This window comes from Eptatretus burgeri, chromosome 1 (assembly GCF_056783735.1).
Source record: "Eptatretus burgeri isolate ZD-2024b chromosome 1, Ebu_testis_v1, whole genome shotgun sequence".
Classification (NCBI taxonomy): domain Eukaryota; kingdom Metazoa; phylum Chordata; class Myxini; order Myxiniformes; family Myxinidae; genus Eptatretus; species Eptatretus burgeri.
The window spans coordinates 43,925,231-43,949,563 of NC_140961.1; the positions used below are offsets into that span (position 1 = coordinate 43,925,231).

At 43.7% G+C, this 24,333-nt stretch overlaps 1 long non-coding RNA gene across 2 annotated transcripts in view; it reads left to right on the plus strand.

Annotated features, from left to right (window-relative positions):
- LOC147034357 (uncharacterized) overlaps positions 1 to 24,333 on the plus strand; it is a 141,574-nt gene that overhangs the window by 47,399 nt on the left and 69,842 nt on the right. The window contains exons 2-4 of one of the 2 annotated variants that reach the window (XR_015058147.1): positions 1,763 to 1,895; positions 15,339 to 15,399; positions 15,546 to 17,005. This is a non-coding gene — a long non-coding RNA (uncharacterized LOC147034357). Of the gene's footprint in view, positions 1 to 1,762; positions 1,896 to 15,338; positions 15,400 to 15,545; positions 17,006 to 24,333 lie in introns of those variants that run through there. The other variant, XR_015058150.1, reaches the window with a different exon arrangement.

The following is a 24,333-nucleotide window of genomic DNA, read 5'->3' on the forward strand; positions in this document are numbered from 1 at the left end:
CGCAGACATTATCACGTCTGAATTTTTCTTCTCGTGGACGTATATTGAACTGGGATTCAATTCTCATTTTGACCAATGGTTGCGTCACCCAAACGTGTAGGTGTGCTGCTGACGGTTCGGGTTAGAGCAATAATTTTCGGCATTTGGACAGGTCGTCAGCCCCCAATGGCCTCGGCTTCACAAAAGTCACAATGGGATCTTTGGCAGCACACCAGCTCATGCTCGCAATCAGGACGCCCGGGTGGCATACTCACCGATGCATCTCTCTACCTGCGAAATACCATTCCAACAATTTATAGTCAGGTCAGGCTTCATTCCCAGACTAGACAGCTTGGAGGCAGGTACACCACCTCTACAGCACAGTCAAAACATCGAGGAATCAAAATGTTCAAATGGATGTCAGGATTTTTTTTAAAGGATTTTCTCCATGTGAAACTGTTGTCGTGCCATTCCTGTTCTCCTTGTTTTGTAATTAAGAGATTTTCCTTGGTGATAAATTCTAGGAGGCTTGAAAACGACCAGGTACAAGCTAAAGGAGGCATTTGTACATCTGAAAGAGAGAAACCTCTCGAAGAACAACTGCAGACGACTACTACGACTACTACTATGGCTGAAATTATTCCCACCTTCTTGTGGAATCGTCTTCTGAACGTTTTTGGCCCATCTTTCACCAGCTGGCTGGCAAGGTCTGACATTCAACTGCACGACAATGTTCATTCACACGTGACCATGCTCGTGCCTGACTTTTGTGCAAATCGTCGATTTCTCAGCCGTCACTTATATATTCATCCGATTTTATCTTGGCATGAACATACAGGAGGAAATAATGATTATTGCAGGAGCATCGTGGGACAATGGAAGTTCGAGACAAGAGTATGTGTGCAGTGTCCTGCATGAAGGAAAACTTCCGGGAATATTCTAATTGGAAGAAACATGCAAGTGCAATTTCAGGGAATTTCCTGGTAATATTATGGAGGCATGGCTTTGTCTCACCTTTGTCAATCCACGATTGGATGAGAAAAGTCCCTTTTAATACTCAAAAAATGTGTAGATTTTTAAAAGGAGGGACATAATATTAGAGTACAGTGCTCAGAAATGATGCATAGCCGACTTGGACGAATCTAATTTGAGAAATGTAAAGTTCATCTCACACAAAATGGACAATAAATCACCAACACAAGCCCACAACGTCATGATCAAATCTATACAATTTACTCTCTTCTTAAAATGGTTTGATAAATTTATTGCAAAATGAAAGCAAACTTGAAAATGATTAATTGAGTTCATGAAATGGCTTACAAAGTGATTACAAATAGTCCAATCCTATCCTGAATTGTTATATATCTGTATCGTGACACAGGTACGTCAGACAATGATTGTTTTATGATTCGGGACTCAACTACGTATTAGACCAATTGATGAAATAATTGTTAGCAAACACACACACACACACACACACACACACACACACACACACACACACACACACACACACACACACACACACACACACACACACACACACACACACCTTGTCATAGGCCCAAACTAGTCTCCATTTCTCTGGACTCCGAAACCTATCCGTGCTGCTCTCCCAGTCTCGCTTCGCTGAATCAGACACACACACATACATACATCCATACTGTGTAACATAACAGGATTCTGCAAATATCTTCCTCATCCAACATATATTTTTGAAGTGTTTTCAGAACTTCGACAAAAACAAATTCTCTCTTCCTCTTGTATTTTACTTTGATTGCAGGCATCTCTGACAGAACTCCAAGGCATGTAAGAGACAGGTCCTCGTCCACTACGTCGATGGCTACTACGACCACCAACATAACAACTGATGCTGCGAGAACAACTACTACTCAGGTCACAAACGCCACCTGAAGGTAGATAGCATTACATGTTATATTTTTCAAATGAGTTCCTCCATAAAGTATGTAGGCATACCAGTAGAATGTGACTACGGTACCTCCATAAAGTATGTACAATTAGAATGTGAGTACCTACATGAAGTATGCACTATCAGAATATGAGTACCTACATAAAGTGTGCACTATTAGAATGTGAGTACCTACATGAAGTATGCACTATTAGAATGTGAGTACCTACATAAAGTATGCACTATTATAATGTGAGTACCTACATAAAGTATGCACTATTATAATGTGAGTACCTACATAAAGTATGCACTATCAGAATATGAGTACCTACATAAAGTGTGCACTATTAGAATGTGAGTACCTACATGAAGTATGCACTATTAGAATGTGAGTACCTACATAAAGTGTGCACTATTAGAATGTGAGTACCTACATGAAGTATGCACTATTATAATGTGAGTACCTACATAAAGTATGCACTATTACAATGTGAGTACCAACATAAAGTATGTACAATTAGAATGTGAATACCAACATGAAGTGTGCACTATTAGAATGTGAGTACTGACATAAAGTGTGCACTATTAGAATGTGAGTACCTACATAAAGTGTGCACTATTAGAATGTGAGTACCAACATAAAGTATGTACAATTAGAATGTGAGTACCTACATAAAGTATGCACTATTAGAATGTGAGTACCAACATAAAGTGTGCACTATTAGAATGTGAGTACTGACATAAAGTGTGCACTATTAGAATGTGAGTACCTACATAAAGTGTGCACTATTAGAATGTGAGTACCAACATAAAGTATGTACAATTAGAATGTGAGTACCTACATAAAGTGTGCACTATTAGAATGTGAGTACTGACATAAAGTGTGCACTATTAGAATGTGAGTACCTACATAAAGTGTGCACTATTAGAATGTGAGTACCTCCATAAAGTGTGCACTATTACAATGTGAGTACCTACATAAAGTGTGCACTATTACAATGTGAGTACCTACATAAAGTATGCACTATTACAATGTGAGTACCTACATAAAGTATGCACTATTATAATGTGAGTACCTACATAAAGTATGTACAATTAGAATGTATGTATGTCTATAAATCTAAATATAATAGAGCGTATGTATGTATGTATGTGTATGTATATCCGCTTTTCACCTTTTGGTTGGACAGCTGACCTGACGTCACCCACAACTGTAACCTGAAATACTTAACCGAAGACCCAGAAGATCCTGAAAACCCCAAAGACCCTGAAGTCCCCAAAAACCCTGAAGACCAGAAGGCCCCGGACACCAAAGACCCCCAAAACACCGAAGTCCCCTGAAGATTCAAAAGGCCCTGAAGACACAAAAGGCCCGAAAGATCGAAAAAAACCCTGAAGACCCAAATGCTCCCAAATACCGAAAATAAGACCCAAAATACCTAAAAGACCCAAAATACGTAAAATCAGACCCAAAACACGTAAAATAAGACCCTGAAGACATAAAAGACTCAAAATACCTAAAATAAGACCCAAAATACCTCAAAGACCTAAAAGACATTGAAGACCCAAAAGACCAAACATACCCTGAAGACGCAAAAGACCTAAAAGATCCAGAGGATCCAAAAGACCCAAGGGATCCAAATGACCCTGAGGACCAAAGAGACCGAGAGAACCCAAAATATCTTGAGGACCGAAAAGACACAATGGGACTATCATGGACCCATGGAAATTCTGCAAAGTGTAAAATGTGACTTCAGTTCCCTAACCCCCCACCCCCACCACCCCACACCCACTCACAATCCAATGTCCTTAACCCCCCTCCCACCACACCCAAACTCTGTGCTCCCCTCCCCTTTTCTTCAAAGCCTCAAACCACTCGATCCCATCTCTGGCCCCTCTCCGCCCTCCCTCCCCCAAGCCAACTCTGAAATCCCCTCCCCCTTTCTTCTTTAAGTCCTCAATTGCTCCAAACCCCAAGTCCTCAATCCCTCTTCCAACCCCAAGTCCAACCCCCTCCCTGCTTCCCAATGTCTCAATCTCCCTCTTCCAATTCCATGCACCCCCACCCCCAACTCTCCGTCCTTCCCTCCCCATTTCTTGCTGTTCTTAACAACGTTACAAAAAGATACACAGGAAACCTTGGCCCATGAGAAGGCCATTCGGCATATCTTGCCATCGTTGTTCCAGTTTCCGTTTGTTAAGAACAATGTGAAAAATAAATAGAGATGGAACATGTTTGTGTGTTTCTTTCTACGATAATTTCTTCCCCATTCTTCCCTTTCTTTCTCATCCTATATATATATATATATATATATATATATATATATATATATATATATATATATATATATATATATATATATAATTTTTCTTCCCTTACAAATAATTAACCCCCTTTCTTCACTTCTCTATACTCAAAAAGGGTGTGTGCGTGCGTGCGTGCGTGCGTGCGTGCGCGCGTTTTCTCCATAACTCCAAAACTATAAAACCTTGCAACCTGAATCTTTGCATGCGCACTAAGAAAATTCCAAGAAAGTGCATGAGTCAAAATTGGTTGTTTGAGTTTATTTAAAACACTCCTTTTGAAGATAATTATATCCTTCATCAGGCGATCTGCGGCCACCTCGCTCTCTGGGTCGAAAGGTGTTTCCTGGGTAACCTCGATGGGGTCTGAAGCTGCCATGTTTTTTGGCCTGCTCAACCATGCAATGACTTGAAACAGGCTGCAATGATATCTCAATGACAAAGTTGTTGTTTTCACTTTCCTCACTCACATTATCGAATGCCTGTTCATCATCGCTACAAATCGTTGGGTATATTGCAATGCCTATAAACACCAGGAGACGTCAGCGTTCGTGAGTTGACATTTCGGGTGTCTCCGGGAGGTGTATTTTCAATGTGTTGCTAATCCCCTGCTAAACAAGCCGTTTCAACGTTTGGTAAGGTGTTGCTCTCCCCACCTCCCCCTTAGCTCCCCACTCTTCATCCTCTCTGCCTCCCCTCCCCATCTCATCCTCCACCTGCCTCATCTTTTTCTCCCCCCCTGTCCCCCCTCCCAAAATTGTCCCCGTCAGCGAAGCCAGGGGTTGTATTTGATAGTCCTTAATATAATTCACGGACCGGTGTTTGTGTGTTTGTCGTGCAACTCCTCCGATCGTTCTGGGCCTATTCCATCGAGACTTGCTACATCGGATCAGAATGACCCTAATTAATGTATCGGGGTGTATTTTATAATATTTGCTGGTGGTCTTGCGGGTAGGGGGAGGGATTCACATTCTCTATGTAAATGTGTATCGTGTAGCGCCGCCTCCAGGTGGGGGAGGATATTACAAGTCTTCACTATTTATTCACAGTATTCCTGTCCTCACGTTTTCCAGTGCAGGGAGGTGTTTTGAATTATAAGCAGTAGGTATGTTTTTGCTTTATGCACGTCAATTCATGTTTGTTTTGCCTATAAAGTTATGCGTTAGAAGAATGCGTTACATGCTTGGGACAAGATCACCCAGAGGGCAGGTACTCTGCTTGTATGTGCAATTATAATGTAACTATGTCTATAAATATGTACAATTAGAATGTGAGTACAGTTTACTTTCCCACCGAAGGTGGCTGGAGGTTATGTTTGCACCCCTGTCTGTCTCTTTGTTCGTTTGTCTGTGAGCATGATATCTCAAAAGGTTGTGGACGGATTCAGACGAAATTTGGTGGACAGGTTGGGTGTTTGACAAGGAAGAATTGATTAGATTTGGGTGAAGATCCGAATCCAGATATGAGAATTTTTTTCGTGATTCTTCACTATTGAGAGATGGGGCCAAAAATGCTATACTGTATAGTATATGGCATGTCATCTCTAAAAGTTGTGGAGGGATTATGACAAAACGAGGTGGATGAGTTAGGTGACAAGAACAAGTCGATTCGATTTTGGTTCAGGTCCGGATTCAGATCCGACTTATCAGTGGGAGACAAAATTTAACCTGTTTACCTTGGCGGAGCTATGCACTCTTCCGATTGCCATTCTAATTTGTTACCTCCACCACCAAAGGTCAGGTCAGGTATGGGAGCATGTGCCAGAACAACGCGTCGCTGCGTCCACTTTCCGCTGGTACTTCAGGGGCCTCCGTCTGGCCATCCCCCAGGCAGATGCCAAGCCCATCCCCATCTCCTTGAGATGATGGTCAACCTGCTGCAACCACGAGGCACGTGGTCGGCCCATTGGCCTCCTCCACTCATGAGACGCACTCGCTGAGAGAATTTGGTGAGCAGGATCAGTGTCAGGAAAACGAGCCACATGTCCATACAGCCGCAAAAGACGCTCACGAACCATGCAGGTAACAAATCTCATCCAAGTCTCTCTCAGCAACCGCTCGTCGGACACAAAATCCGACGAGCGATAGCCAAGGATTCTCCGAAGAGACCTGGTACCAAAGGAATTAAGTCTCCGTCTCAGATCCTTGGTCAGAGTCCAAGTCTCACATCCATAGAGCAAGAATGAAAGTACCAAGGACCTGAAGACTCGGACTTTCGTCCTCCCGCACAGGTACCGGCAGCACCACACCCCATGAACCAGTGAATCCATGACTCCCCAGGCCGACCCAGGCGTCTATTGACCTCTGACTCACAACCAGCAGAGATATGAATATCACTGCCAAGGTAAGTGAATCTCTCCACGACCTCAACATCCTCACCACAAGCAGGCACAGACAGCTCAGCTCTGCCATTCAGCCTGGCCCTGCGACTCTGGTCAATGGTATCCAGTGTCCCTTGAGAGACAAAATTATTCTTTGCCCTGCGGTGAGTTCCAAGACATCCACCGGCAACATCAAGGACGGTGGTCTTGAAGGCACTCCACAACTCTTCAGGACCCCCCAAAGCACCCAGACCCCCCCAAGTGTCCACTCAGCCTGTTCGCAAACTCCTCAGCTACTCTCTCATCCCTGAGCTTGCCAACATCCATCCTCGGCTGGGATGGTTCCATTCTCCAGGATTTAAGGTGCAGCTTTAGAGTTGCTACAACAAGCCTGTGGTCAGTATTGAGGAACAGAGCACTCCGGTAGACCCTGCAGTTCTGGATCATCCTCCAACAACCGTCAATGAGGACATGGTCAATCTCCTTTGCCACACCGCCAGCGTTGGAATACCAAGTCCAGCGATGAGCTTGTGGGCGCTGAAACCATGAACCAGCCACCCTAAGTCCATGACTTCTTGCAAAGTCAAGGAACTTAGTGCTATTCTGGTTCATAGTTCCTGACCCATGGGGACCAACACACACCTCATAACCATCCCTATCAGTTCCAGTCGATGCATTGAAATCCCCCAAGACTAGAAGTGTATCTCGTCTGGGGCACTGATCAACCACAGACTCGAGCGTGGCGTAGAATGCATCCTTCACGGTGAGATCACTCGCCTCAGTCGGAGCATAAACAGAGACCAGGGAAATGACACCTAAGGAGTGACGAATCCTTAATCTCATAATACGCTCGTTGACCGGTGTTACCTCAATTATCATTGGGGTCAGCCTATTGGACACAGCTACAGCAACTCCTTGGGTATGGTAACCATCAGAGCGACCAGACCAATAGTAGGTGTAACCACCCACCATTATCTCGCCGCAATCCGGTCTCCGAACCTCAGAGAGAGCTGCAATCCCGATGTCCAAACGCTTGAGCTCAGATGATAACAGAGACAGGTGATCATCCTCTCTTAGGGATAGGACATTCCAGGCACCCACCTGAAGGGACCGCCTCAGGTTAAACCAAGGAGACCGCCGTCTGGTGGACGACACCTCAGCACCACTCCGACACACTCTCCCGCAATCTGACCCAGGGATGTTACCCCGTGGTTTCCCTCCTATCAAAGATTGGGGGTCCCGAAGGCTTTGCCCCAATCCCGTCATCCGGTGAGCTGCCCTGCGAAGGGAAGCTGCACAGGAGGTACTCCCACGGAGTGGGTTTTCAGGTTTTTTTGCGGAATGAAGGGTTTTACGGTGGCCGGAGTGCAAATCCTGTCACCAACCTCCTCCTGGTGATCTAATGGTGATCTAATAACCAAAGGTGAAGGAGGTTATGTTTTCACCCCTTTCAATCTATTTGTTTGTCTGTTTGTTTGTTTGTTTCTGTGCAGGATATCTCAAAAAGCTGTGGACCGATGTGGATGAAATTTTGTGGACCGGTTTGGTGTGTGACAAGGACAAACTCATTAGATTTTGCTGATCCGGATACAAGAATTTCTTCCGGATCCGGATACAATAATTTTTTAGGGGATTCTTCACCATTGAGAGATATGGCTAAAAATGATATTTAACACAATATCTCAAAAGTTGTGGACGGATTCAGACAAAACTTGGTGAACAGGTTGGGTGTGTCGCAAGGACAAATTGATTCGATTTTGGTGAAGATCCGAATCCGCATCTGGATACGAGAATTATTTAATTTTCGAAATGATTCTTCACCATTGAGAGATAGGCCCAAAACCGATATAGTACTGTATAGCATGATATTTCAAACATGTATTGGGCCCGATATGTTCTCGTGGATCAGGCATTACGTGGCGGAGGTATGCGCTCTACCGAGTGCCCTTCTCGTTCGGATCCGTTATGCTTTGTTTATTTTCCTGTTTCTTCATTTCCCTGCTTATGGCACCAATGTGGAGCCTAATTCCCACTCTCTCCTCAAGTTATGTCATTTCCTCCAAGTTATGTTATCCTCCCAGGGGACCGAGAGAAGGTCCTCGTACGGTAAATCAAAGTATCCATCTCGTTACAATTCTTAAATGAGGCTGAAGCGATAGCAATGACAGGTTGTGCTCAGGCTGTCAAATCAATATGATTTTATGGGTGCTATTTCTGGAACTCTTTAAAAGCTTCAAAACTCCATAGCGTAATGGTTCGAGTGTCTGGGATGTCAGCGGTTTGAATCCGACCCAGGTAAGATCATAGTACAAACTTCAAAACTGTACATTATGCTTCCTTGCTTGATGCTCAGCATTTAAAAGATGATGACATGAGATGTACCATACTATTTACCTCGTGTTGGTGCTGCCCCAGCAGTTTCTTGCCATGGAATATGCTGGGGGGAGGGGGGTCTACCATTGCCTTACAGTTCCCAGCAATCAGTCAGGGCAATAATTTGTAATTTGTTCGGGGTACCTGTGATAACTCGCCGACGAGTACTCTTCCCGCAAGATACCATGGGATCTGTAACATCCACCAACTGATACCGGCAGAGGGGATGCCCACTTTAATGGACATCCAAGGGACAGCACACATATTCATGCCTCGCCCAGCTTGAGAAATGCCAGGGTGACAGTTTTCTCACTGGGCCAGGATTCAAACACAGGATAGACAGCTTGGATGCGAGTGTGCATACCTTTTGGCCATCCTGCCAGCCCCTTCAAAAGAATAGAGCATGAATAAACCTCAAGGGTAGACATCCATCAAGAGGAGAGAATTAATCCTTACTTTCCCCACTGAGTGCAGAGAGAAAAGTGACGTCATAAAAACATGGCTTTGCTGGTACTGCAAACGGTCTGGGAAGTTATGTCATTACCGCCACACTCAGTGGCTGTGTTTGACTGAAGTCAAGTCCGGTGTTGGCGTGCGTGCGTGTGTGCGTGCGTGCGTGCATGTTTTGTTATCCACTGCCACACTCACTTGTATTAACAGGAAAAGGCGTTAATGACCAGGTCGCTTGTTGACTTGTATGGTAATAATGCTTGTTGACCAGGTCACTCAATCCGAGACATGCTACTTGTTTTCCTAACAACTGATGAGGTCGTAAATGCCAAACATGAGATCAGAGCCATCTCCCGAGACATATCGCGAGCTTTTGATATGGTCTGGCATCCCGCACTGCTCACGAACCTCTCTTCTTGTGGTATCCATGGCAATCTCCACTCATGGCTCATAGACTTCCTCTCCTGTCGTCATCAACGTGTGGCTCTTAATGAAATTCTCTCACCTCCTCTTCCCATCCAGGCTGAAGTACCTCAAGGCAGTGTTTTTGGCCCTATGCTTTTTTCTGGTTTTCATCAATGATCTCTCTGACTCTGGAAAATCCTCTTTATCTCTTTGCTGATGACTGCACCATCTGCCGTACCATCTGTCATCCCTCTGATTAGCAAGCAGCAGCCTCTTCACTCTCTGCAGACCTGGGTAAAATCATTTAGCTGGTCAAGCACTTGGAATATGTCTTTCAATCCTGACAAATCTCACACTCTGATGATGTCTCTCAAAAAAGACCATCTGGAACCCCCCACCCCCATCTACTGTCTCAACAATCCTCTTGAAGATGTCCTTTCATTCAAGCTTTTTTCAGGCCTCGCTATGTGCGCAATCTTCCCTGGAAAGCCACATCTCCAAGGTGGCCTCCAAAGCCAGTTGCCGACTGGGCATCCTACGTCATGCAAAGCTTTCATCCACAGTCTGATGGAGTACTGCTCTCCCCTCTGGGGTGGTGCTCCTGCCTCTCACCTAGCTCCACTTCACGCTGTGGAAACCAAGGCTTTTCGGATCATTGTTATCTCCCGCTATGAAGCTCTGAGTCTTTGGGTCTCTTACTCTCTCACCGGAGACAGGTCGGTGGTCTTTCTGTTTTCCACCATATCCTCTCTGGCATTCCCCCCCCTGCTCTGTCTGTGATCTGTCCCCCTTTCCTCAGAGCATGTTCAAGTTTTGCCAGCAACCACCTTCTGGTGAAACTGCCAAAATCAAGAATCACTGCTCACCTTCACCCTTTCATTCCTCTTTTTTTTTTTCCCCCCCCGCCTCTGGAACAAACTTTGACATCCTCTCCAATCCCACTCTTCCTTCCAGGTATTCAAAACACCTGTTCACCACCATTTTATATCTTCCCCCGTCCAAAATCTTGATCTTCTCTACCCCCACTAATCCACTCCAAACCCACCTCCTTCAAATTCCCTGCTTTCCTTCCTGAAAGTCCCTTTAGTGTAATGACCTGAAAGATGTAGTGTCCATCCTGTTTTCCCTGTGTACCGTGCCCCATCCCTCTCCCTTCTACAGATCTTTTGTCTCTGTTCCCCCCCGATTGTGTGCTTCCCTCTCCCACCCCTCTTGTCTCCTGCCTTGTTATCTGTTCTGTATATTAACTCTCACACGAGCCTCGACATGTTATACAAATAAAAAAATTTTAAAGGGAGGAACTCGATACCTCTCATCCACGGATACTTCTCGTATTGCTATATTTCCTCGCGTCCGATTTGCATCCAGGAACACAACAATTATGGTTAACTCTTTTGAAATTTCCACTCTTTCATCGAAATACTGAAAATTATGTTAAAAACACGATTTTGAAGAACACGATTTTGTGCGAACAACAGCAGGTTAAAAGTGCTCGGCGAGCAGAAGTGAGTCACTGAAAGGGCACATGCGCAAAAGGCCCCTCGTCAGCATTCACACGTCGTTTCAAAAGTCCCCGGATTTTTGAGGTTTCGAGGCTTTTCACTTTTTGATATATTTGTAAATCACAAAGAACGCTTCTCCTCTCTTTCCCTCCTGACCCGGTCCATCTCCCCTCCCCCTCCCCCGCTCCAATGTTTCCTCATTACCAGCTGATCAATTTCCGCCAGCCTTACAGGATGAGATAACATTGATTTGGATAACTCTCCAAAATGCTAGTTTGTCCAATTTGCAAGTTCTTCATCCAACTACTCAGATTTTTTACTGAGCCTAATTAACAGCTATCACCAAAAATGTGATAAAATACAATAATGAAGTCTTCAAATTATATAAATATATATATATATATATATATATATATATATATATATATATATATATATATATATATATATATATATATATATATATACACACACACACACACCCACACACACACACACACACACACACACACACACACACACACACACACATACACTGCTCTTGCAGGGCTTACTTCAATCAAGTTCAGAATCCTATTGCTTTCTTCTCTTATCCAAGTGATAAAAAGATCACCGAGTGTCCCACCGGAATGTATGCAACTCCATGGCCTTCCAGAGCTTTGACAAGTTTAATTTGATCGAATCGATATAAATCCACTGACGATCCAATGCCTAGAACGCATTAAGATAATTACATACTGTGTGTATGCCTGGTGTTGGCTTAATGGTTAGAATGGTGGGCTTGAGATCCTTGGGTCCTGAGTTCAAATCCCGCTTGGCTGTTGAATTAATGCCAGGTGGGGTTGACTCGGTATGTTGGCAAAAATGAGTGCCAGCATGCTAGTATCCTGCATCGGAGTGGCGACCCGTCCAGGATTGTGCCCAATAGTCCGGGAGACTGCTTCGGCAGCACCAACGCTCTGCACAGAGTACGGTCCCAATGGATGGATCCTGTATGTGCGTTTCATTAAATCGTATATCGAGTCAGTCAGCTTTGAAAATGATCACCACCTTAGTTGTGAATAGCCCTGCCAGGTCAATGGGACTTTTCAATTAGCATTTGCTTAAAGAGAATCTGTTGAAACAGGTTTTTCTCTGCCAACTCCCATAGCTTCGAATGCGTTCCTTCCTCGCACAGGGCCAGGCCACATACATACGTGACCCAGGTAGCCAACGACAACGGACTCAATCTGACTATGTGTAGGTACAGCTGGCAGGGCGTCTAACCAGAGTCTTTCTGATGTTTTAGCTGTCTGGGGAGTAATCACGGCACAAGGATGACGAGAGTGTGTGATCTACATCATGATGCAGGTGGACACCGTGTTTTGCATCAGGTATGACCCATGGTTCGCCGCCTCTTCCACGTGACATGTCCCAACAGAAACCACAGCTTTTAACTCTCGTTGGAGTCTTCCATGACATGCGTTTTAAGGTGAGCACCCGGTGACACCATTACGTAGAGACGAATGTTCAGAACTCTCAACACTCGACACTGGTTTGTAGTCACGTGTACAAAATATGTACCATTCATTGCTGAAACAACAGCCAAGGTGAAAATTCTACTTTTGTTCGGTGGTGTTGTAACACATTAGATACATTATTTTTTTCCGTATACAAAGTCGAGGCTCATGGAGGAGAGGAGCTAGGACATAGAATGGATCAGGATATAATATAACAAACAGTCCAGTAGAAAGAGAGGGAGAAACACACAACAGCAGGGTTGAGGGACAAAAGGGAGATAGATATAGATAGAGAGAGAGAGAGAGACAGAGACAGAGACAGAGACAGAGACAGAGAGAGAGACAGAGAGAGAGACAGACAGACATGGACAAACGAGAATTGCTTTGCAAAACATGACCCTACCGATGTGATATTATATCAGTTTAAAAAGGACATAACTCTGAAAAATTGACTCAACACCTTGGAACTCGAACTTGTTCTGTAACTCATCATAATAAAGCCATGTACCAAGTTTCAGTTGAATATGTTACGGGGCATGGGGAGGGGAAAAGTCTGAAAAAAACCACAGCTGGGACAGAAGGACTGATGGAAGGCAAAACCTGTTGACCCTCCGGTGAAACGAGGGACTAATAAGCGATGCGGAGAATAATGGAGGATAGGAGAGGATGCATGGGGTGCACAAGGTGAATACAGCTGCAAACTCTCAGGAAGGAAAAAATGGACATTTGGAAAGAGGTATGCTTGGGGTGGGTTAATAGGGGTACAAAAGATCATGGTTTTGAATGTGGAATAATCTGAGCTGGTGGTGAACAGCTGTCTTGAAGACCTGGAGGCAAGAAAGAGATTGAAGATGTGGAAGTTGGTTCCACAGGAGGAAAAAAAAAATTAACGAATTGGTGGTGGTGAGCATAACATGCAATCTGGAAATATCTCATGTGTGAGTTTGTAAAGGCCTTATAGTTCATTTCACTGAAATCTATCTGCCCGGGTTCTTCCGACATCTTTGTTCGTTGTTCCTTTCACAGTTTTTTCTAATTCTTTAAAAAATATTTAGCTATTTATTTATTTAAGAGCAAATACCACCTGTTGCTTCACTGACAGGAACACTGAGATGAGGGGAAAAAAAAGGATGAAAGAGAGGGGTGGAGGGAGAGGGAGGAGATAGAGGGGCGGAAGAAAGAGGAGAGAGGAGGAGGGGGAAACAGAGAAGAGAGAGGAGGAGGCAGAGGGAGAAAGAGAGGAGAGAGAGGAGGGAGGGGAGAGAGAGGAGGGAGGGGAGAGAGAGAGGAGGGAGGGGAGAGAGAGAGAGAGGAGGGAGGAGAGAGAGAGAGGAGGGAGGGGGAGAGGGAGGAGGGAGGGGGAGAGAGAGGAGGGAGGGGGGGAGAGAGAGAGGAAGAAAGAGGAGGGTGGGGAAGTGAGGAGGAAGAGGAAAAGAGAGGAGGGAGGGGGAAGAGAGAGGGGAGCGAGAAAGGGGGCGGGGGAGGGAAGGCATTGAGAGGTGAGGGGAAGGGAAGGCAGATGTGCGATGGAGCGTTAATTACGATTCATACTGTCTCATCAACATGATTCTGCATAGAATAACAGTGAAGATGGAAACAAAATCATGACTGAAATCCATTTTCTACCAGTCATACGATAAATACCACCCATAGACAAATACCGCCCAGACATGTCCGGAGATAAACACAGTCCAGAGACAAACACTGTCTGGACTCATCTGGAGCCATGTTGTCTGGAGATAAACAACGCCTGGACACGTCCGGAGACAAACTCCCATCCAGACACGTCTGGAGCCAAACCCCGCCTGGACATAACCACCTTCCAGACACATATGGAGATAACCATCATCCAGACATAATGACCATCCTGAAACATTCAGAGACAGACAGAGACACAGACAGAGACAGAGACAGAGACAGAGAGGTGGGGGGGGGGGTGGTTGGGGAGGAATTGGAGAGAATGTTATGCTTTGTGAACAACACAAACACCACACACACACACACACACACACACACACACACACACACACACACACACACACACACACACACACACACACACACACACACACACACACACACACACACACACACACACCCTTTTATTAGTATAGATTTATCTGTTTATTTATTTGTCTGTTTTTATAATTCTCATTATTCATCTTAATTCTTGCTTTTTCTTTGTCCTTTTCTCTCTATTCCTCTCTTTCTTTATCTATCTCTCTCAGGAGAAGTGAATTCTTGCAGAAATTTTTCTGTCAGGCTCACTTGGCTGCACCTGGATGGATTTGAGGGTTGTGTGTCGTAGTGGCTAAAACCCGAATCCTATCCAGGTTCCTCCTGATCACTCCATCTTTGCGCTTCCCTTTTTGGGGTTCCTTCTTGGCCTTCCGTTTCATTACAGAACTGACACTTGCTTGAAAAAGATGTTTGGTAACAAAAGCTCTTGCACCAAATTGGTTGAAAACATATTGTAAATATTTCTGTCAGTTTTATTTATTTCGATTTGGTTTATTTTGCATGTTTATATACCTGGTACAGGCAAATTAAATTGTGTGGAATATGTGGCCTGCTCTTGTGTCTCCATTTCCTTATAGGGCCATACTTCCATTATATTTGTGATATCACTGGAATTCAGAGCATCAAAATCATTTACAGGTGACTCGAAGTTACATACACCCCTTGTGTGAACCCAGGGACCACCTGCTAGCCTGGTTTTTTTGCTTTGAGTCAATCAGTCATTAAGCATTGGATAAATGATCAAATGGATGTGTCACTTACTGAGTTTTCAACTTTTATTTCAGAAAAGTTTGTGACCTCTACAAGAGCACGCAATGCAAGATATCATTTACAAAAAGGGTAAAATAATTAACCCACATTAATTCAAGAAACAACACAAATGGTGTCGTAAACCTCATTGCAGTGTGATATCAATGTATTTGGGGGGGGGGGCTGACAGGTTGGCCTAACGGTACGCACACTCGCCTCTAAACTGTCTAGCTTGGGTTTGAATCCCAAATCATCTATAAACTGTCATCCGTGTTTCACAGGCAGGATGATTCATTTTTTTTGTTTGGTGTTATTGTATTGTGCTGCCTTCGGAAGGGAAGGATGTTAAGCTGGGGAAACCTCTCATTATCTCTCCCTTTACCAAATACAATCTGGAGTCATTCATGCTTTGCGGTCGGGCGCAATGATGATAATTATTAATGTCATTCTCCGACCTGAGACGAGCGTTATGACGTCAACGCCAAAACGCACGTACTGTCTGCGGCTCCCAGAATAGCTATCTCACAGTGCTTTAAGACTGCACCGACCACTAAATACCGCAAACCAGGCATTCATGACTCCAGATTGTGTTTGGTAAATTCCACAAAAGAATTTCACAAAATTCAGTTATAAGCGAACGGACAAACACAAAATGAGCTTTATATATTAGATACACAGTGGATGTTTTGCCGGCCATGCAGACATAATGCCTGTGTCAACACAAGCACCCAATGCTTAATTTACAAAGGCAGTCAGGAGTGGGATTGAAAATTTAAAGTTTTCGTGTGAATTACCCAATCGGTGAAAAAAAACGTCATGGATGGCTTTCGCCGATGGACGGATCTCTGCAGCGACAATGATTAGACATTGACGGCTCGTACCACATCAGCACGAAAGCAGTAGCTAATGTGGCTAATAGCAGTGTAGTGGTTGACAATGCTTGTCGCAGTGGGTGGTTCTGCATCTTTCACAGACTGAAACTAAGCCAGAAGTATCTCATATCTTCTTTCCTAGCTACAATTGAAAAACCTCATTAAATTTCAATGGATGCCTAAACAGGGTGGTTGCGTGGCAGGTGCCCCTTATCCATAAGAACACTTGCTGCAAATGCTGGTTTGGCAAATGGATTCACAGTCACTGTTCCAGTTAATAGGTGCCATCAGATATCACACAAATATATATTTTTAAGTTGGAATTTTGTTGTACTAGTGTGTATATCTCATTCATTGATCTTTTTTGAATGTCCCTCATAATGAAGATTTTTTTTTTTTAATTAACTTTTAAAAATTTACTCTACTTATTGAAAAAAATATATACTTGCTTGGTTTCTAATTTTTTTTCAAAAAGGTAAGAGATCCTAAAAAGGCCAAATATACTAATTTTTTTTCTGCCATTACTAACCCATCCAGTAGGCCTTCTTTTCATTGTGTGGGAGTTATCCAGTTATTTTGTCTACCTGTATTTGTTTGTGGATATTAAAAAAATTTTTATGGGATCCTTTTTGAATGGAAAAGACCCTTGTGTGCTGGTACTCTTGCCAAATTCTAACCTCCCTAATAGTCCAAGAGCATTAGGGTTTAACCTGAACATTTTTGGTAACAAGATGATTTTTTCAGGAAAGGTCCAGGAATGTGTGTGAAATAACATACTAAAAGTCCTCATGAATCCTCCTTGAGCGTTTTCCGCAATCCAAAATGGCGTCCAAAATGGCCGCCATTTCCTGTTTTTCTCATAACTTTGCAAGTAGGTTTACCTATAACACATTTTAAATGTCTACACATATGTTTTGAAGTATAAGGAACTCAATACAATATATCTATACCAATAAAACTACATGAACTAGTCCCAAAATCCAAAATGGCGCCAAAGATGGTTGCAATTTCCTGTTTTTCTCATGACCCTGTGACTAAGTTACCTCAATATGCACTTTAAATCTCTAAATATATTATGTCTTGAGAAATAAGGAACTCATTCAGATACTTTGAAGTACAAAGGAAACAATAAAACCGCTGAAGTTCTTTCTGAAATTCAAATGGTGCTCAGAATGTCTGCCACTTAACAACACACTGCTGTTTTAGCCTGTTTCAAGAGGCAAAGACATTCAAAACAAGATCATGCTAGAGATTCAAACCTCAAAAGTTTCAGATGAATCTTTACCTTACGCATGCACACACCTAGTTGCATCAGTCATTGTCTTCATCGTCGGATGCTGTATCTTCAATGTTGATGTCCTCTGAAGTTGGGGTAATATCATCGTCGGCATCTATAAGAGTTGGTGCTGTATTGTTGCAATTGAGACCACTGCATTTACTGCACATTGAGGTACAAAAGAGCCCAAGTTTCTTGCAGCTACATGTCATGCTTCTGCAACCATCTGGTTTACACCCACATGCCACCATGTTCAGCAAAGTGTCGGGTGCAACAGCAATGTCTGTTTCTACCGGGGTAAGAGTCCCGTCCTGAAATCGCCAGCCCCATTCTGTTGGAGATAAGGAGTTACCCATCCATTCCTGGACGGTAAGATAGGCGTGATATGAATGTTGCTTTGCTGCAGCACTAGTTGGAGGTAGACTTTCTAGCTGAAAGGATGAACTCAGGGAACTGCGACCGATTGCCCGTTTGTATGCGATGTGACGGTAGTCATCAAGAGATTCAAAACTGCTGGCTCCATAAAGCTTAAGAATTAAGCCTTCCCCAGCTTTTTCCACCTCGTCATGGGTGCTTCCACTGTTTGTGAAGGTATCCAGCAAGTCGTAGTCCCGCTTCTTGTGCACCATGTTGAAAGCTTTACGCTTGCCCTGACGATAGATTGCAGAGACCGTGTCACATCCCGTCACTGCATGAAGAAACATCAAGTGATTTCTTGTGTCCCCTATGGCATGCTGAATCTCATGAATGTTGAAGACCGTGACAGGATTACTGCGGCATAGCATGTACACATCTGTGGAAGAGGTTGCCCGAGCAACTAGCATTACCAGTAAGTCTGTGTCCGTACCAACGACAGCAACTGGCACATGTTCTGACTCTGCCAGTGCTAGTGCTGTGGAGACAATCAGGGTGTCGGCGTCTGCTTCTGCCTGGACTTTTGGAAGAACTCAAGAGGTCTTATTGGTACTTGCGTGCTTCAGCATCTCTTAAGATGTATTCTAATGAGTTCCTCATACTTCAAAACATATATGTAGACATTTAAAGTGTGTTTTGGGGAAACCTGCTTGCAAAGTTATGAGAAAAACAGAAGAGGCGGCCATTTTGGACGCCATCTTGGATTGCGGAAAACGCTCAAGGAGGATTTATGAGGACTTTTAGTATGTTATTCTAGACATATTCCTGGACCTATCCTGAAAAAATCAGCTTGTTACCAAAAATGTCCAGGTTAGGGCCTATTTTGACCTAATGCTCTTGGACTATAATCTACAAGGGCAATGTATCAGTAATATGGGTAACGATGCAAAAGCAAATTTATTGAATACCACTCATGCATGTTTCAATTAATTTATTTTTAAAATGTGCACCGGTCTTGGATTCCACAGTCTCGAGCCCTACATCTTGGAGTCTTCTGTTTTTGACTGACAGTGGTTAGAGTGTTGGCAGAGTGTACATCTTTGGGTACCTCCACATTTAATTTTAGGTCTAGTAAAAAATGGCTATGACCATGTAGATTTTGGGACATGTGCCCCATTCAAGCCAAAGTGTTTTGAAAACGTGTTTCCCCCACACCCACCCCCCCTCCTACATATTGCAAACGACCTCTTGCTATGCTGTCAACCGGCATGTTCCAAGGAAAAGTTTTGTTCTTTTCATTGTCAACAAAAGGTTTGCAAAATAGCACTCCCTCAGCAGGAACACAAAGGGCTGGGGGCCTCCGATGCCCTTACATTATCATTCCAATGTGGCACGAATGAACAGGCCATGATCACGGCTTTGGACAATCCATAGCACGAATTGAGATACTCATGGTGGTGTGGGCATTGGTGGATATGGGTAGGTGTCTAGACTGACTCAACGATAATACCCCCTATGTATAAGTTGTATTCAATCCTTAGTCTCATCCCTCCCTATACCACATGTGTATCTGAGCTTGTCATTAATTAACGCTGAACGTTCCACAACACGGTTGCAGTGTTAAGCGGAACGTGTCGAAGATTGTTAGTATAAAACATATATTCATCACTACAAAAGTATAACCAACGGCAATGCAAGAGAGGGGGAAATGATTGCTTTATAAAAAAAAAAAAGGGTTGCTCCAAATAAACGAGGTGTGAGAGAGATCTTTCCAAAGAGAAAGAACCATCATGATTCACGAGGCAGTAAAAAAGCCATGCGGCATACTGGGAGAGAAGAGACCAGGAGACTGGAGTGAGGACCGCACCGTGACCCGTGAAATGGACTCGCAGGCACGAAGGGAGGAACGGGTGGCGATGTAGGAAGGAGACCCGCACCAGGTGCCAGGTTCTCTTCGGCTCCATGCAGGCGGTTCCCGCCTCAACGTCCCCCTGCAATTAACGCGGTGCATAATATTTGGCCCGAGTGATGGTAAACAGAGCGATGCAGCTCATCAGGCCGGCCTGGATCCCAGGGACATTTGACGCCACATTAATATTAATGGAACTCGCGGTTTATTTTATTGTATATAATTATTCTTAAAGAACCCAGCACCGCAGTAAATGCACCAAACCGAGGCAGTTGAATTCATTTTGCTCATCATCAGTTCATCAAATTGTGCCAAGGAATAATGTAGCACAATTTCACTCCGTTGGTGTCTCTTTGTCGAGAAAAATATATTTAGGCTCCAAAACCTTTGAGAATCCAAGTGCATCAACTTCCAAGTGGGAATTTGGAGGGCCCTGCTGTGTATATGATCTGAACCCAGGTTTTGTTTTGTTTTTATAAAGAAAACACACCAAACATACCTTGTTTCTTCTCACCACTCCGATCCAGCCACGAGAGGGTTCCAATATCAAAGGTTGTTCAATGAATAGTGGAGATTATTTGCTGTTTTTATTTCTAACACTTGCATGTAGGAAGTGGACCGTCTTGGTGCACCGGAACCACCTATCCTCTCCAGATTCCACCAACCAAGCCAGAACAAGTGGCCTGGTCGGGGGATGTACAGGTGAGCACCTGGTAACCTATAAAATGCCTTTAACAAAACACATGCATTGTATATAAAACTATGGTATGAACATGGAAATCGATATTTGATGCTATGTCTTTGTTATATACATTTTTTTACCTTCAGCTTAGAGGTATGTACACTCACCCATTAAGCTGCCTCACATGGGGTCAAATCTCTTCCCAGCTCTAAACGGTCACCTTGGTGTTTCGCAGGCGGGAGAGACATCAAGGTGTGTGCCATCCATCAGGTGTACGTTAAGCCGGAGATCCCATCTGCCAGCAATGGTCGTTGGTAGAAGTTAAATATCCCACTGTCTTTCAGAAATATTCGATGAGTTATCGCCGCATCCTGAACAAATCATAAATTCCAGCCACCAGTCGAACGTCAGGTCTGGCCAGCCGTTTACAAATAGACTTTGCCAAGTATTGGTGCCCCCCACCCACCCTTCCTCCTGCTGACCCATGTGTGCATGTTAAAGAGGAAGATTTTTCTTTGCACTTTAATATAACTAGCAGAGTACCCGCCCTTCGGGCAATCTTGTTCCAAGCATGCAATACGTTCTGTGGCGCTTACCTTTATTTGGGCAGCATGTAAGCAACTAACAACTCTGTACAGGCAAAAAAACCCAATAATAACCCGGGTTACATGCATGAAGCAAAAACATTCCTACTGCTTATAATTCAAAACACCTCACAGTACTTGAAAATGTGGGGACAGGAATACTGCACTGCAAATGGTGGAGACTTGTAATACCCTCCCTCACCTGGAGGCGGCGCTACACGATACACATTTACATAGAGAATTTGTGTCCCTCTCCCCAAAACCACCAGCAAAGATAATAACACCCCAAAACATTAATTGGGGTCACACTGATCCTCTGTTGCAAGTCTGGATGTAATTGGCCCAGAACTGTAGGAGGAGTATCCCGACAAACAAACACACAAACACCAGTCCATGAATTATTGTCAGGATACGAGTTCCCTAACAAGGAGCTTTAAGGACCAGGGTTCTTTAAGGAGCTTTAAGGACAGGAGGAGAGCATTAGGTCCATCCAGCCTGTGCTATGTTTTCTTGTCCATGCTCTGTCCTTTTAAAATTCGAACATCAAGCAAGGAAGCGGTACGTAGCATTTCTTAAATCCTTGGTATGATTTTGGCCAGGATTCGAACCATCGACCTCCCAGCCTGTTGATGTTGTCAATTGGCTTCCGACCAAGATTCCTACTGAAAATTCTTGGTTGTTCCGAAGGGCTTTCATAATCTCATCTGCCTATTGTCCACCAGTGTGGATCTTTATCAATGGGGTATTAAGAGTCTGTCGGGATGCAAATCCATGCAAAGAATATTCCTCTATCTTTAGCCGCTACTTCCACCACCAAACGAGCTCCACGAATGCTGAGTGTTCCATCGCACAGATGACTCCCCCCAGCCCCCCTTTCCACCTTCATTTCCATGTGAATGGCTTTGTAAAAGTTAATGAGCTATATCTCCAGGCATGTTGCTTGCATGGCAAATTAGCGCAGCGTTTAACGCTCACCGGGATACACAAAGTATCATATACAAGGCACTATTTGGGCGGGAGAAATGCCTCGAGCACATCACCATTACACTACTAGTGTAAATACAAGTCTGCCGCGAATTCGGTTATCCCTGAACCTTTCGTTGTACCCACTAATGTCTTTATTTTTATTCGAGGAAATCACTTTTCAACCAAACAGCGTCGCAATTTGCTGGAAATATCAGGTACCTGAATATACTTTGCACATTTGCATTTATACCTGATGCCTCCTGGTGGCCGGAGACCTTCCTCAGTTGAGTATCCTCCACACGTCTCTGCTCTGATACCAAACACATATCAATCGATCGTTTGTGGGTAACACCTACCTGGGTCTTTTTTGATATGGTGAGTGCATTGGAGGGAGGTCTTTCACACTCTTTCGATATTCAGTGGTGCTTTCGTTCGTCTTTCCCAGGTTTTAAAGATGGCAGAGATGACGTGGAACAGCCATGCATACTGCAAGGAAGCTCGAAATAGGCAAAGGTCATGTTGGGCTTTTCATATCTTGTACAACGGTGAATTTTGATAGTATCCATATATGTACATAAAGATACACTGTCACCTTGCCAGGGGTCTTTTGTTGGACGACCAAGGTATTCTTTTTTTTAGGAGGTTAATTGATTGTTTGTAATTATCCTTTTTGGGCTTTAACCACAAACACCCTAGTTTGAATTTTCAATCTCTTGAGATACAAGATTAGAGTTCCAAACACAAGGCCACACAAACAACTAATTAACTTACAATAAATGGAAGAAATATTTTAAAGTCTCTCTCGCTCTCTCGCTCTCGCTCTCGCTCTCTCTCGAACCTCGACAGCTCACAAATTAATAATACCCGAGTGACCTTTCAGAGGGTTTGGAATGCCTTGTCAATATCAACGAACAGAGCGATATGTCAGCAATCAAAATGGCATAACCCCAGGTCTCGACATGGTCGGATAAACACACCACACCCCCTTTGTTGCTCACCACCATTGGAAGTCACCCCATCTGCAAAAATACACATGCACACGCACAATTATAAATGAACAGGAAACAAACATTATAAGTATATGTGGAAAAATTACACGCACAGACTGGGAAATGAACCCTGGTCCTCTGGTAAACCATAATTTTTCCACATCAACTTATAATGTTTGTTTCCTGTTCATTGATCAGGGCCGGATTTAGGGAAGGATCAACAGGACATTTGTCCAGGACCCAAACTTCAGGGGGCCCACGAAAACCATATGATACATTTATTTATTTATAAAGCCAGTGTTATTTATTTCCTTATTGACTCAAAGGTAGCAGAGCCAGGGAAGTGGTATATATTGTCACATCTGCGATGTAAGGCTGGAAATTCGACTTTCCTCATCCAGTTTTTGGTAAATTTGTGTTAGTTTTGTCAAAATCACTTTTTCAATTCAATGTACCACTTTATAACGCTCCAACTGATAATTACCTCCACCTACCGAAGGTGGACAGAGGTGATGTTTTCACCCGTCTGTTTGTGAACAAAATATCTCAAAAAGTTGAGGCCGGATGCGGACGAAATTTTGAGGAGAGCTTGGGTATGTGACAAGGATGGAATGATTAGGTTTTGGTGAAGATCTGGATCCAGATCAGATCTGAGAATTTTTCAAATTATTTTTCACCATTGAGTGATGGGGTTAAAACAATGATATATATATATATATATATATATATATATATATATATATATATATATATATATATATATATATATATATATAGGCTATATTGTTACGGTTTTGGGGGTAGATGAATGCTTTGATAGGAGGTTTAGCATTTTGTCGGGTTGCTTGGTCCGTGGACGAGTAGAAGCATCTTGATGCAACTAAGTTAGGAAATATGTGAGCTGAAGTGTTACATGTCACCACACAGGGGTGGTGTGGTGTTAATTAGCACCACCGAGGGGCGGTGTGGGAGTAAAAATAAGTCCCCCAGCACGTAATTGCCCTCTGTGATTTTTCCCCCATGTTTTTTAATTCAAGCCAGGCCGTAAAGCTGGGGAATGAGTCCCTGAAACAACAACGAACAGGAGAAGCCCCACCTTCCCAAGTTCGGGGGCGAGCAGGCCACGCACCCGGGGCGGAGGACAGAGAGGGTCATAAATAAGGAAGGTTGGCTGGCGCAGAGTGAGGAAGT